This window comes from Aethina tumida, chromosome 3 (assembly GCF_024364675.1).
Source record: "Aethina tumida isolate Nest 87 chromosome 3, icAetTumi1.1, whole genome shotgun sequence".
NCBI lineage: Eukaryota > Metazoa > Arthropoda > Insecta > Coleoptera > Nitidulidae > Aethina > Aethina tumida.
In genome coordinates, this window is record NC_065437.1 from 22,039,925 (window position 1) to 22,057,390 (window position 17,466).

Sequence of the window (17,466 nt, forward strand, 5' to 3'; positions counted from 1 at the left end):
AGAGATAAATTACTTTTTTGTAAACTGATTTTTAACTATTTTTAGACGTTAATCAATTTTATAAAAATTTGGAAGCTGTAACTAATTGTAAAGCAATAATATAGAATAAATATAAATATTTTTGCTTTAGTTACGTATTTAGTATTATATGTATATGGATAAATTTTAGATTACATATGTAAATAGGGACAATAATTATTATTATAATAACTATTTAATTAAAATAACATATTATATAATAATATTTGATAATAAAATGCATAAAATATTTAATAAAATCTTATTTACGGTATTTTTAATATATTCTCTATTTAAAATTAAAAAACTACATTTACATATTTAATTTATTTTACATTTATATAATACAGTACTTTTTAGATAGTAAAAACACATTAAAAGTTTTTAATATCTTAAAATAATCAGTATTAAAAATTGTATTACTATTCATCCAATTTAAATTACTATTTTTCTATATAATTAGTTGTTTTATATTCATTTACACAAATTTATTATGCTTATTATCACTTTCTGTCTTTATATTCAATTAATTTATTTAATTAACATTGATTTGAACATAATTTGTTCTTTTCTATATTTTTTGTTTATTGTAATCAAATTTAAATAGGATTAAAAATTAAACTCTTTTAATTTTCTACAGTGTATTCACAACGCACGGAGTAAAATAAACAATAGTCATGCGCTATTCATGCATAGTACACGTGATGGTCGAGGGGGCTGTATTTAAAACTTAAAAGATATCCAAATAATATTTTTAGACAAATATTAAAATTGTATGTTTGGACTCAATAATTTAGCATAAAACATTACAATTAGTATTATTTACGGTTTTTAAATAAATAATAAAAAGATATTAAATAAATATGTAACCGGAATTGAACGATATTTTTTGAACGTCATTCGCAACTAAATTTGTGTCTTACTCTGTACGTAGTTTGAATGGACTATAGTTTATAATATCTCAATTATGGATTTTTTTGAAATAATCATTAATAAAAAAATATTTTATTTCAATTCTACAAAATGCTAGCATAGAAAATATTTTTTGTCAAGAATTATTAGTGAAAAAGTTACGTTTTCAAATTATAATTAAATAGCATAAGATTAAAGAGTTAGATATTTGAACGCACCCCTTTATTGTATTAAAAACCAAAAGCACCACGAACACGCTTAATTGCAAATCCTTTCTCTTTCATTATGCTTATTTTAAAATATTCGTTTTTTCATTCGACTTGAGAAAGATTAATTGTTTCTATCGTGTGTGTTTGTAAAGGGTATTTACTCGGGGCCCATTTAATCCCGTCCAAACGGCGGATTATAAAGGCAAGCTGGATCTAATTCAGCGTCAAACAGTCCACTTTTACTTCCGACGCAATAAATTGTCAAGATCAGGCAATGTCCAGTGTCGACTTGATGGATGAATGTGTTTGTGCCCCAATTAAGTAGCGCACGCACGTTGATATGCCATTGCTAATAAATTCAAAGTTAAAATGCCGCTTTATAAATATATTAAAATTCCTACCGCACAACCAACACCTACATATTTAATTTGCATTTTTTCTTTTGTCAGGCAATTATGACACGGAGCAATGTAAAACTAATAAAAACACCTCAAAGTCGGTAAAAATGTTATTAATCATAGTCAAATGTGTTAAATGAAATTTTAAAAGTATGTGTCGGATGTTTCCAGAATTTAAAATGTATAATAAATACTTCCAGTTGGGTACAATTGTTTGTATGAAACATTTTAACTTTATAGCGGCCTAAATATAAAATTTAATACATATCATATAAGACTCGCACCTCATACCGGCGGATGTTTTTAATTTCGTAAACAATTTTAATTCATCTTAATTTGCTAAAACGAAAATACCTTTGACCTAATTCAGCAAAAACCAACTCGGAAAGTAATTCCATTATCCAATTCCAAATTAGTTTCAAATGTCGTGTGTGAAATTCAAAAATAATGCGACAGAAATATTTTTTCACGTGACATTCTGCACACTGGAATGTACTCTGTTGCCTATTATTTTAGTAATTTGAAATTCCAAAGTTGGTTATCACGATGAAAAATGTAATTTAGATCTTTACTCTGTCACTAAACGGAACGGTCGGACATGGCACGAAGCTAAATAATATCATAATTAACTTGTTATGAGTTTTTTACACGTTCTAAAAATTCATCAGAGTTTTCTTCATTTCTTGTTAACGACTTACGCGAAAGCAAAAATATAAGTAATATCTAAATATTTAATGTTCAAAAAAAAGGTTGGAAAAGAATTTTTATTAGATCAGAAGTAAGCAATCTTGTATGAGTTCATTTCAACACAATCTGTAATAACGGATAACAGTAAAAAATGCATAAAATAATAACAAGAGAGATTTAAACTTTTGCATTTAATAAAATGAATTACTACATCCGTATCGGAACAATATACAGCGAAATAAAATGAACACAATTTTATTGAAACACCCTAATTTGTTTGACTGAATTTCGAATTTCCAATTTGACTCGTACATAATTTAATGGTCTTTATTGTAACATTTATAGCATATAAATTTTATTTTCTCCGTAATTCCTTTTCTCCCGTCCTTTTATGTTTATTTAGGCAACATCTTTAATTAATTTATTTTTATTGCTTAGAAATACAATTCAGATTCAAATAAGGTCTTCCGGATATTTTTAGGTTTCCCCAAAAATATTCAAGCTAAGACATTTAATACAATATATTGAGCAAATCCATCCTGTTGGATTTTTCGAATTTAACCAAATGAAATAAATGAGTTTTATAATTCATTATTAGGTATTTTACTTCACAAAATAAGGGTTATAAACAATATAGTTTGTTGTCAAGATTCTTTATGAATTAAAATATATCTGTATAATTGTTTGTCAATTGTTTATAGACCTAAAAAACAAAACTGCCACATTAAAGTGTAGTTTTTGATAAGTTTATTATTGTCCAACCTATGTTAAAAGCTTATTACAATATAGACATATAATTGATTTATGGTTATGCACAGGGTGCATCTGAATAATCATTTATATTCATTCTTTTAGAAAAACAGGAAAAATGATGATTGGCTTATGCGAACCGTTAGATGTCATTACCATCTCGACATTGCATTTAAATATCGTAGTTAGGATTTAATGGTTCTAGCTATCCATCATTCGCCGCTCTTAACTTACAAATTAACATAAATATTGCTAAGAAATTGATGGTTGAAGATTTGCATGCTTTTGTTTAAAATTCTGATATTTATGAGAACGTTTATGCAAGAAATACGAATGATTAATTATTAGTGTATTTTATGCATTTCAAGGTGATGCAGGGACACTTTTTTCCAATAAACTTTATTGCAAATTTGAACCTTGTTAGTTTGTTAGTTTGAATTTTTATTCTTTTATTTATCTTCTCTCTTGAATAAGAATATGTTATTGACAAAAAAAATAATCAGATACCCTTAAGATGGCAAATAAACATAATAATTAATGCCTAAGATATTTCTAAAGCCTTTAATTACAGTCATTTACATGAAATGAAAGCAACAAACGGCAAAATGAAATTTATTAATATTAAAGCCTAAAAAAGATCATCTTTGTATAAGAAATTAATAATGAAGTTTCCAACCTCCAACCGCCTTTGGTCTTAATTCACAGTCCCCTTAAATTTCCGATACAGAAATAATTACAGCGAAGACACGATCGTATTGTCTAAATTTTCTTAGTGGGAGATGATTATTCTGAAAGGGTTCGTAATTTAAAAAGGTCATGGATTTCAGAGTTCGACATCGCACGATCCAGACGATATATTTGACCAATTATCGAGCCTCTGTACAATAGGACATCGTGATAAATTCGAGGAGACAGCTATTATTTTATGGAGTCCGGTAACAATCTCTGCTAAAGTTCTGCACGTTCTATGCGTTTTACTGCGTTCGTGCAGTTGTTAATATTATTTAAAAAACTTTACACGGCTTAAACCGTGAACAACAACTGTTTTATTAACTTCGTTTAAATTTCGCCCCAACTATGAGAACTGATAATAGTCGTGTTATGCTTCGAAATAATAATGATTTAAATACGAGAATATTCGTTTTATTGAATAGATTTCGGAATTTACGTAGAATTGGGCTATTTGGGGAAACTGCCTAAATTTGCGAATATCATGATTTTATTAAATTGATAGTTTGTTACTGAAAATTATAATATTAATTAATAATAATTATTTCGGAATATTATTTTCTGAATGTATAAACTGGAAATTTAATCAACATGGCTTTTTGCTCAAATATATAATTGCCACATTTATTGGCGATTGATGCATCATGTGGAAGGTGATAATTAACTTCACCACAATTCCTGATGAGTTAAGTTTTGGCCGAATGGTCGAAACAAGCCAATTATATTGGTATTATCCTTGACATGTTTAGTTGGCATCAGCAAATAGAGTACATATTATACATACAAATAGAAACTTCGTTACCATCTTTGTTGAATTGAGAGTCCTTCAGGACATAAGGAAGAGTCAATTAACTTATGGTTCCTACATTTGAAGATATGAATGCAAGGCTCTGAACTGGAAACAGTTTAGAATGTGCAGATTGATTAAATATTCCACGTTTATTAAGAATAATACAAACAAAATTTTGAGTAATGATATATTGTGACCATAATTATATCAACTTATTGAAATGTATTAAAAACATAAGCTCTTGGATGCCAGTATGTTTTGTTGTTATTGATGTGCAAATGCAAATTGATGAATCTAATTTTACTCTTTAAAAAATTACGTACTATTTATTTATATTATTCAATGGACAATATTATGCAACTTTTTACTTTATGGTTTTTTTCTTGCTCGTCCCGATCTCCAGAAGTCTATAGAAAATATAAAGGATCACGTTTATAGTCAAAATCTATTTAACAATTTTACAAGTTTAAATGAAGTCATCACAATTCAAGGAGTTTAAAGAAATTTATTTTTTCATTATTTTTTAACATGTTTATCTTTCATTTGATGATATCTGTTATGATTCAGGAATAGTGGGAAGTATTACACCCTCTGGCAATGATAAATGAGCTGTATCACTAATCTTATTCATACTAGAGTTAATTTAAAAACCGGCAGTACATTACAAGGTACATTTAGAGGATAGGTCCCTCAGACTAGTTCCACATCAATTAATTATTTCATAATTTATAAATTATAAATTTAATAAATATTATAATTATGACGCAATTTACAAAATGTGCAATAAAACAATAATATGAGGAAACCATATTGATCACTGCTTAACTTGAAAAACCTTATTTCACTTTGACTTTATTACATTTTATATGAACATAAAGATATTTTGTGCGTTCTCAATAGAATTTCAATGGCAACAGTAAACAAAAAGTTTATAACAAAAGTTTTTGAGTGCACCATCGGGACCAATAAACTGTGACCGACAAATTCATATATCCATAACCCCATCGCAATAACTTATGGAACAGAAAGGAAGCGACATAATGAAAGAAATAGAATGGTGCTTTTGTTTCAGACTGTCAGAACATAAAACAGTTGTCAATAGTGTACGCACAGTGTGTCACTGTTTTTATGAAGTCGAAGCTTAATATTACAGAATGGAAATGATGAACATTGAAATATTCTTCTAGGTTAACTGAAAAAGTTTCTTGACTGTGTTTTATTTGTATCATAATTATTATTATGATAATTATAATTATTTACTTATATTACTTACTGATATTTTATTCATGACGTTAATGGACCCCATATATATATATATATAATTCATTCATCAGTTTTAAAGTAATTTTACATTTTAATTTAATTTGTATAAAAAACTGTGCATGGTCTATCTTCTAATAATCTAATAATATATATAAATATGTCAGAATATATTTAGATAACGTATCTCTATTTTTAAACATTTAGTGCCTAATTTTTAATAAAACTTCTGTACGGTGCGTATTCATCCCTACAGGGGTGCCATAACGCGTGCCCGAATTTTCCTAGATTTACGATGGTGGACAGACACTAGCCAAGGAACTTGCTGTGCCTCATGCTGATATTCACTTTATATTTTATAATGCAGTACAAAAGAAAATGAAATAAAGCTCATTCTTTGTTTTACTAGGAATCTTGATAATACGCTATAAAACTACCCACCGTATCATGTTTATGGAAAAAGTCCGCAGGAGATTTCCGTACACTAAAATGTTGGAATAATGTTAAATGACTTAAATGGACAAAGTTTTCCAAGTTGTAATAATAAAGTTTATCTGTAACTCAAAACAGGAATATTAATTTTTATTATGCTGTGTGCCCACTTAAATTTAGTAGTAAAAAATCAACTTACTACAGCAAAAAAAAAAAAATAAATAAATAGAATTTAATAAATTCATGAAAAGATGACTTTCAATAAGTGTAATGTTTTTTATTAATTTGAGGCATACACTATACCTATTGATTTCTTTAAAAACATTAAAATTGATGGTAGATAATTTGCTGTAATTGCTTCGTTTGTAATTAACCTTTATAACGTTCATTTGTCCCTTTATTGAATTTTCATTATACTTTTGTTTAAATTTCTTTGTTTAATTCATTCCATTTCAATTTATATGTGTCATAATTTTCTTGTATATTAAAATATGTATTCCAAACTACAGTTGATTTTCAGTAATTGTATCATATCAAATATTTATGATTTATATAGCATACAATATATGTTATTAGCTTAAAACATATAAAATAGTAATTTTTCGTACTGTGTTATTTATCTGGTGCTTTCAGGTCGTATAAATTTCCTTTTGTGAAGGAATTTCCCTGTATTCAGAAAAGGGATTCATGTGTGTGTCCACCTTTAACCGGTTTCAAAGGATTGTTTCATACGAAATTCGTTTCATTGCTTACAGCGTATTTGTCCAGTGAAATTGGAAATATGTAGTTATACAAGTTCCATTAACATAAATACTATTTCGGTGCAGATTTTACCGTAATACTCTCCAAATTAAATTTTATTTAAAAAATAAAAAATATATATATGATTATTGTGCTTTCAGTAATTCAAAGTTAATAATCTGTTTTATTAATGTCGTTGATGTTCATGCGGTGGCGCGATCCCATAAAATGACTCTAGCAATAAACAATGCAATTAAAGTGCGCGATTTCCACAATTCCAGCTATTTAAATTTTATGGTTTGGCAACACACATATAAAATTCCCTGTAATTAGGGGCTCAATGATAACGGCTCGGCGCGAGGCAGTCTCTGTTTCTCTGTTGGCGAAAGCAGGAAGGGCGAAGAAAGCTCAGTAACCATGTAAAGCACGCACTTTTAACACCTCTCCGCTATAAAATAAATTCCGAGGATTGCAAAAATCTAATTAGTGTTGGCGCGGTTTAATTGGGCCGTACGCACATAAACTTGGTTTATGTCAACTTGTGGCGTTGTTATTTACCAAAATGGCTTTTAGTTTAAATTTATTCAACTTGTACTGCATTATTTATTTTTAAATCGCATTATTGGTATATTACGAACCAACAGTTACTGTTAATTAAGTTCCATTTCATTTGTATAATTATATTCGTTGAAAAAGTTGAATATATAATGTAACCCTGCAAAATTCTTTATTACCGGAATCCATTTCAAACAAAGTGAGTTTACAAATTGAAATCTTATATTCGGGAATTCCGTCAAAGAGAACTTAAAACTCGGGCATCTCCCATATTTCTGAGCGAGTCGCCGAGTTTTCAGGTCATAAAATGCATGCATGCACCCTCCCATCCTCGTTATATATTATATCACATAGTTGATTCTTTCAGTAAGCAATTTGCCGACAATCCAGAAATTCTCTGAGCAACTTTCAGTAAAGTATCTGTATTCTGGAGTGGAGAGTATAAAATCCAGCATGCAACAGCCCCACGGGGTGCTTCATACACTGTAAATTAGAAGGATACGCTTTCCAACCGAGTCACGTTCCCCATAAGGGTTAGGATATCTACTTGCAAAGATATGTCTATCACTCAAGGATCTATATCAACTTGTGCAAGTAATTTAATAGTAAAGGGTTGCACCACTTCCTGCTTGCTTATAAGTAACATTTATTTATTATTATTTATAAGGCGTTTTACTTAGTTAAACTCACTAAATAAGTTAAAATCGTAAATACAAATAATTCATTAAATTGTTGAATAATCTTCTATTTAAAAATTAATAATTTAAAATAAATTTACAATTTTTTTTAATATTATGACGATGGGTTAAGTTATTTAGATAGTTTTTACTTAATCACACTTTCCAAGATCTATAATTATTAAATGAATTAAAATAAAATATTAAAAATTACAACATTCTTTTAATTTTTATAAAAAATAGAAACAATAGATAACAGATATAGAAGATTAAATATAAAATCAGATCAATTCAAATGAATCAAATAACTATAGTCAATTTCCGTGTATTTGGAACTAATTTTTTCTATTGTATCTTGGAAGTCTGCCCTTTAAACTATTCTTATATCACCTTCGAATCAGATAAGACTGGACTAGGCAAAAATATCTAATAAAATCATTTTGTTGTCTTCATTTCTCAATAAACAAGACCTAACCTTTTCGAAAATTGTTCATTGTTTCTTAATTGTAATTTATAAATATCTTGTGTTAATATACTAATTTATTTCCTTTATTTTAAGTATCTTTTTATGTTTTATCAAAGTTTTGGAATTATTTAATTGCAAACTAGTTTAAAATATTTTATATGGGGTTTATTACAACCCTTAATATAATATGATCAAATTAATTTTAAGTAAATTCAAAAGTGGAGCACATAAAATTTAAACTTCCATAAATATGACATGAGATTATAATTCTCGATATTGGATCAACTTTGTAAATATCTATGTAAATTAAATCCAAAATCGATTTTAATTTTATACAAAGGCCTACTAAAATTTAATTTCTGCAAATATAGGTGCTCGATATGTAAAAGAATGTTCAAACAGTTCAGCGTTATAGATAAGAAACAAATCGAAACGTGTTTAAATTCCATGGATATTATGATTGTGTAGCCCATATCGCAGATGTTCATAATAAACGTTAAAAGTTATTGTCTGCGGTTTAATACCCACTGTATACACAAAATGCATTAATTCGTAATATTTGTAAGCCCAAAACATAATGGAATTTCCTGCACATTACTTATGCTGTCTATATTGCCGGGAATTATCATCCAGACGATATAACACCATATTTTGATACTGACCTTCTCGGAACACCGCGCTAATTAATGATATTCATTAAATCTAATGTTCATTTTTTTCAACGTGTCTGTACTGTTGCGGTCTCTGACTCATTTCGATTTCAACGTATCTAAAGTGTTCGTTAAAAGAAATGTATTTGTGAAATATTTAATGTGAGCAAATTACTCTTTGTCAGTCGTTTGGATGTAGGTAGGAGGTCCAATTTTTTTTGTTTGATGTTTAGAGGATGTGGATATGAGTTTTCAGAACGATGAGCAAAGCAGTATTAAATACCTGGCGAAATTAAAATAGTTATTGAGCTGACTTTTGATACGTTTAAGCTTTTGGCATGAATATTGAATTCACATTTAAAATAGATTACTTATCGATATACGGATAAATGAAAAATTGTACAGCAACTACTACTTCGTGACGAGATAACTACAAATGGAGTTTTGTAATCGTAGATTTAATAATAATATATTTATATATATACTTTTAGTCATCCATTTCTTGTTTCTCTCGGTCTTGGTAACACTTTATATTATTCTTACAGCATCACATCGATCAATGATTAAATAATTATAATAAGCAAAAGATCGTTAGTAAATAATCGATTTAAATTCATGAAAGAATATGAAGAAAAAAATTCTATAATTTTGTCCATTTAAAAATAAAAACGCAAGCAATTTTTTAAAAAATAATATTGGATTGACTAGATGTACAATAAATAAAATACATTATCCAATTTAATTAGTAAAGCTCATATTTTTAAACTATTTTAATAAGCTACTACATTTATGTCCGCTACTGTATGTTTAATATATTAAATAATATATTCCAAATCATTTTTATAAAATGTCTAAAAATAGGCGATGTCATAATTCAAGTAACTAATTTGCATTTGTAGCTATGATAAATATTTTAGTCATTTGCACTTAATTATTTAGTACAATTATCATAATTTTAAAATTTTTCTTCTTTAATTCTATTAATAGTGGAAACGTGACGCTGAAATTGTCATTCCCCTTCAGTCAAATTATCACACTTAATTTATATTCATCGCATTTTCGGTAATACTAATATGCAAATCCGACCGTGACTCAATACTTTTAATCATTAACTCTTAATCAGCCTAATGAAGAGATAATATTCCATCAAGATCTTATTAATTAGGATAATTACGTACGACTTTTCACCGCTAAATAAAGGATTAAATAATACCCAACAAAAAATCTGTACTGATATGATGTATTAGGGCATGAAATTAACAATTTGCATTACAAACGCTTAACAAGAAACAGTTTGGCTGCATCTATTTGACAATGTCCGCAGTAAACACAATTGCATTAATACACTTCATAGTCTTAAGTACAATATGCACGTGAAGAAATTAATAATGCAATTCCACCCACTTTGTGAATAAATTATCGCACAAGGGAAATCTGATTTTTCAGTTTCATAGTCGAATAACTGCTTTATGGGTGGCAGTGATAATCCAGTACCTTAGTAATGTGTATTGCTTCCAAAATAAAATAAACTTTACGCCAAAAAATGATTGATTAAAATAGTATGGCCTTACCAGAAATTGACATTTTAAATTAAATTATTTGTGATATTGCTTCAATAGATCACACGGGTCTACCGTGGCATGAACGCAATCATTCAATGAAACTATCATTAGTCTTCATGAATTTGCTGACTGATATATCCGAGGGCGGTTATTGATGTGCCCTGTCTTAAGTCTCTTTAACATATAGTAGTAGAATCAGTGTCGCACATTAGAGCAATTTACATTAATAACTGGGATATATACATAACGTTACTACATGAGAGCCATTGTAGTTGCGGTTCATTTATCCGACGGCTGCATGAAAGACAACTTCCTGTTTTACTACGAACGCTGACAGTATGCAATTGGCGCCAAAAAAATATTCATTTTAAACGAAATTAATATTGTTAGTGAAACGTTGCATCACTTTAGATCTATTGATGTAACTACAAGATGTTGGCATTGGATGTAGGGAAAAAGAGTATTATATTCTTATTTGTGAGACTACATTGTTATTTCAGAAATAGCTGTATATGGGTAGCGTTAATTATCCATTTATTTATCGAATCCTGCACTAAATAATAAACCACATCTGTAAACAATGGTCTCCGCATTTATACCAAAGAATATTGCATGTCTGACGAGATTGTATTAGTGGGTCTAGAGTACCGTATACGGATTATGTTGCAGTTGTTTCATGTGCAAATGGCTGAATTTGAAATTATAAGTAAAAGGATTTTTACTTGGACAGTTTATGACGGTCAGTATTATCTCGAGAATAATGTTTTATTCAAGGACTAACTTCGGTGTCGAGTCGCAAACTGTTTACTGCATGTTATGATGCTTTCTGCAGATATAATATTTCGTATTGTTACAACAAATGTTAATACGTACGTAACTGGAAGTAAAACCATAAAATTATTCATTTATCATTTGAGGGAGCCGTAATCACGGAAAATGTATTTGGAATTATACGGACTGGCTTTTCACAGTTAATCGTAAACTATCAAACAGCTGGTAATATTTTAAGGGAGACTGGAATTTCAATTTATATTCAACATCACCGTTCTTTTATTTGCCGTCTATTTTTAATATTGTTAATTAATGTTTCCCAAATTTCTGATCAAACTCCTTATTTTTTCTTCATAATTTATTGTCTCCCGGTAAAATTCAATTTATATTACCTTTAAAATTTCAGTTCTGAAAATTGAAAGAAAAGATAAAGCTTGGGCTGGTTATTTCTTAGTTTCACATATGATATGTCCCTTTGAAATTGGTCTGACGGCGTAATTATTAGGATATGATTAATTATCCTCACTAAATTCCTGAAACGATTGCTTTCAGTCTGGTTGATCTCGCAGATAAACTGAGTTATTTACTCAGCTAAAGTTACCTTCATTAAGCTTTCATATCCCTATTATAAATTTAAAGTAAATGATTTTTTACTTTCATATATTGTCGACTCATGAAGAACTTGTTAAATTAATGAGGGACCTTCGCACACCAACATGCGAAATCATTATTCGCGTCCAAGATACTTGCTGTTTGACCGAAAATAAAACCAACTAGTGTTCTGAAAATTAATGAGTTTGGTAATTTTATTGATTCATTATTTAAATTGAGGTTTAGCATAATTTAATAATCTTTTGGCACATACACTTATACCATGTCGTCCTATACACCAATGAGCCGGGAGTTGATGATCATGCAAATGTTTGTTGTTAAATTATACACTTTCTAAAGTTTCAGATTTAATTATTACAGTTAATACATTTAACTGAGCGTTTGATTTTTATTTATATAGCATAAATAATGATTCTAAGACAAGACAAGATTCAATAATAGTTTTAAACTAATAACTTCCGGATTTCTTATAAGTTAGAAGTCTAGAATAATTACGATAATCATAAAATGAAACTTGTTGGCAGAAGCGACGAGCCAAGATAATATAGTAGCGGCAGGCAGCAGTTAAAATATATGTGCCGACAGTTTTGAAATTTGCCGGAACAATAAATACCGCTGAATAAACCCACACAATACGAAAACAGTTTTAGAACAATGAACAAACCCTTCAAACCGATTTAGTGCTATTTAAGTGCGGAGAAACAAATAAAGGAGCATAAATTTTTAGAGAGTGAACACACACAAGCAACTTACATGTACCAGTCTCCAGCCATTCAAAATGCTTTGATAGTAGCAACCCTGCATTATACATTGCCCGGATTTCCGTGTGTGTGAGTATGTGTCGCAAATGGAAATGAAAAATGCATTGGCATCGAGATCAATTTGGGATTTTCTTCACTTGATGCTCATATTAAATTTATCTCATCGTCCGTGCAGTACGAAACCTTTTGGCCAAAAGGTGAGCTAAACGTATCTACTTTTGACAGTCTTTAAAAATGATTATTTAACACCATCTTTTAAACATTGTGATAAATAAAAATTAATACAATACAAAATAGATAAGTCACCCTATGCTGACGATAAATCGATTTTTCTAAATTTAATTGAAATGACAAATTGGTGATAATTTTAACAGCCGAAGTGCCATATAGCAAGAAAATAAGTCATTTTGATTTATTAATTTATATTTTTGAATTTTTTATTGTCTAAATTTTAGGTCTGTTGAGTTACATAAATACAGACAAAAGCACAACCAAAATAACTTAAAACTCAAATATTCAAACATCAAAATAAAAAAAGGAGTTTTTCAATTCAGTGGCCCCACTTACTGCTTATAATTCTCTTTTTCCATTCCTTTTTTAGGTTATTTTAGGTACCATAAAATATTAATGAATAACTTTCAGTATGGGTAGGTATATTTAAAAAGTTCTAAAAATATATTCATGAATAAAAATGACGGCGTGAATCATTTATATTTTATCTGAGATTTTACATTTGAACAATTTGGTCAAATCAAAGTTGAAAACAAAATAACATGCTTCAATCAACTGTGGCCGTTGAATCGTTGTATTTCCCTCATTTGCAAATCGAACCTCATGAGACGAGAAAGTTTGCAAGAGCGTAAAATTTTAACAATGTACTTGAAGAGCTTTCGCCCCTGCAACAAATAAAACATGAAAAGTCTCACGAAAAAATAAAAATGTAGTTTATATATAAGCCATAATAAGTTTTATATATATATATATATATATATATATATATATATATATATATCATTTATCGTTATTCAACCAATAAGTGATTTTACATATTGCCTTTCAATAAACTGTTATATTAATTAATGGAAATATCACAAATTCTAATTAAGTTATGAACATGTAACATATCTACTTCTTCTGCATTGGAAAGGTTTCAGAGTCACACTAAAAATGTGGGAGGATTCATAAATCACGTACTTATGGCATTAAATATGTTTGATCCAATGATTTATTGATAGAAAATATTATTAGAAAAATCGTTCTGTCGAAATCCAGAATTCGTCTGATATTACAAAAAATTCCAGATTATAAGTAAACTGTTTGTGACAAATTGGTTCGTACGCTCCATTGACTGCAAAAACGACGAGCATCGTTCACCTGCAAGGTAAGACTTATCTATTGCAAAGTCAGAGGAATGCCTGTGACGGATTAATTAACTGATTAACTGAGTGATTAATAGTCATTTGACTTTAGTAAATGCTAGTTTAAAATATTGATATGCTCAAACTTTCTTAAGAAGAATATATTCATAAATATTTTTATTGGAATAGTTAAATACATCTCCATAATATGGAGCTTGATTTTTATTTAGAGAAATATGAAATTTTTAATTTTAAAGATTAAATTTTTTAAGTATTTTTCTTGCATTTTATCATTAACAAGGGTAAACTAATTAAATACAAAAATATAAATTTAGGCTTTAGAAATCTAATTAACCCAATATAGCGGTTGTCATGTTACTATAGAAATTAATTATGCAATTGAAATAATATATTGCATCTCAAAACAATTAGTAAATTAAAAAACTTGATCTGCTGATACGATTATTTTTTGAAGCTTGTTTTACCAAAATTGTTAAGAAAACGAAGATTCGAGATTACTTAGTATCTATCGAAATGGATAAATTGAAACACATGGAATATTAATTGTAAGAATTGTGCCGACAACCAAATATAAAACGTTCGTCCATATAAATTAGATGTGGATTTGGAGGACGATGAAATAAATGATGAACTATTCACACAGCTCTGACAGGTGCCACAAATGATACTCAAATAATTTTGGAAACACAAAATTCATACAATATGGATATGCCATTAGTTGAAAAAAACTAATATAGGAGAAAAAATAGGTAATTAAAATAAACTTCTTCAAAAGGCAGTTACAAGTCATATAAACATAAAAATGTGTACCTTTTCAAGAAATAAGTATACAACCTTCAACATTTGTGCAAATAGAGTAAATATTAATCAATACTACTATAAATAGATGAATTATTTTGTACATTGCTTATTAATTCAATTTTCAGGCATTATTTTGAATTATTGCATATGTATGTGTCAATCGTAGGTGAAAACTTTGAAAATAAGTATGTGATAAATTTCTCAAGTTGAATTCTAAACAATAAAATTAAGGCAACACAGATCAACAAAAACTGATAGAGAACATTTAATTTTGACGGGAAAAATTATTTTTCAATTTTTATACTTCTACTTTTTAAGCATTTCCCTAAAAATTCAAACAAACAATTGATTTAGTTCATGGTTCGTAACAAATTGCTGGTTCTAGAATATTTCTGTATTCTCAAATGATATAGAAACTTCGTTTGTGACAAACGAAGACACAATTGTCTAAATATATTTGGTTAATTGAGGTTAGTTTATCTCAAATGTTGCACTCTATAGCACTATAATAATTCAAAAATCCCTAAATTAAATCTCAAAAAGTATTGGTAATAAATAAAGTAGTGAAAAATCTACGATACCGGAGACATTGTTTTTGTCCTTTCGAAATCAGGTTATCTTATTGTTGCGATTGTTTTATTACTATAGAAACAATCCTATTGTTTGTGCTTTTGAGAAAACGTAGTTTAGTAGTGCACCTCGAAACCTCGAGTACACTAAAACCTCACAGTGTTTATACGATATACTCTGACAATATTTTGAAGAATTTGAATCATCAAAGTATATAAGAAGTTGAGAGAATCACATTCAGTCACCATCGAAATGAAGGAACTGAAACTCGTAGTAGTACTAGAGAGATGCCCTGAAATTGAAGAAAGAATAAAGGCGTTAATTATCAAGCAAACTGAAAGTGCTGAGCGAACTAAAAATGTTGAACAAACTGGAAATGTTGAGCAAACTGGAAATGTTGAGCAAACTGGAAATGTTGAGCAAACTGGAAATGTTGAGCTAACTGGAAATGTTGAGCTAACTGGAAATGTTGAGCAAGCTGGAAATGTTGAGCAAGCTGGAAATGTTGAGCAAATTAAAAATAGTGAGCAAACTGGAAATGGTGAGCAAACTGGAAATGGCGAACAAACTGAAAATGGTGAGCCAGCTGAAAATGGTGAGCAAACTGAAAATGTTGTGCAAAATGAAAATGTTGAGCTAACTGAGAGTGATGAGCAAAAATTAAACAGCAATGATAAAACTGAAGTCAACTTTCCTCGAAGTTACAAATCAGTTACAACCCAAACGGATATTAATATGGAAGGAAATGATATTCCTGAGGACGTCCCAATCGAAGATATTGTTTCATATGAAATGGATGTAGATTCGGAAGATGATGCAATGAATAATAAAATGGATATTGACACTCCTATGACGGATATCTCAGATGACAATTCTATAATTTTGGACACTCCCTTAGTTCAAAAAAATGTAAGCGGACAGAAAAAAATAGGTAATAAAATCTCATTTCGCAATAAAAAAACACAGACACCTTTAAAATGTCGTGGCATGCTACGTGGATTTAAAAATATAAAGAATACTACTTTCTCAAGAAAGACATTTGAAAGCTTCAAAATTTGTGCAAATACTGTCAATATTAATAACCACTATTACAAAGAGGCCAAATAAACATTGTTATTTTGACTATTTTTGTCCTTACAATTTTCTAGGCTATATTGTAAAATTCACCATTCCATGTATTTTCAAAATGGTAGTTATAATTAGCTGTCTTGTTTGGAAGGTTATTTATATGTTTCAATGTTACTAATCAATCAATAAATACATTTTTTGAATTTGTTGTATCAGTTTACATAGTTGCTAAGTGCTGAATTTAAAGTGTAAATAAGATTTATACTAGAAAAGAAAATTAAAAGCAATACTAAGTTCAGTGCAATCAAAAGGTAAGTACAAAATTATTGTTGTTTATAACAAACTTCTAATATGATAAAAGCTCAGTTTTTTATTAAGGTGCCGATGCTGCAAATTTACTTTCTACGTCTGGTTGTATAAAACAAATTTATTAAAACAAATTAGGGTAAACATTTGGCATGTTTGCTGTTGCTGTTAACAACAGTCATTTCTCGTATGGCGGAGAATAAAAATTATAAGTCAAAATTCACATTGACTAACGGTTTTACTGAATGTAATTTTATGAAAGACTGAGATTATTTATTGAAACTTCCGGTATCATTATTTCTTAATGTATTCAAAATACTCAAAAAATTTTAGTTATTAATTCAGTTTGACCTGAATTCGGT

The 17,466-nt window shown here is 28.8% G+C and overlaps 1 long non-coding RNA gene across 1 annotated transcript; it reads right to left on the minus strand.

Annotated features, from left to right (window-relative positions):
- Window positions 1-13,672: 13,672 nt before the first annotated feature.
- Window positions 13,673-14,366, minus strand: LOC126265029 (uncharacterized). Its single transcript, XR_007547584.1, has 2 exons — window positions 14,175-14,366; window positions 13,673-13,876 (listed from the first exon to the last, which is right to left on the minus strand). It is a non-coding gene; the product is annotated as an uncharacterized LOC126265029 (long non-coding RNA).
- Between the last annotated feature and the right edge of the window lie 3,100 nt (window positions 14,367-17,466).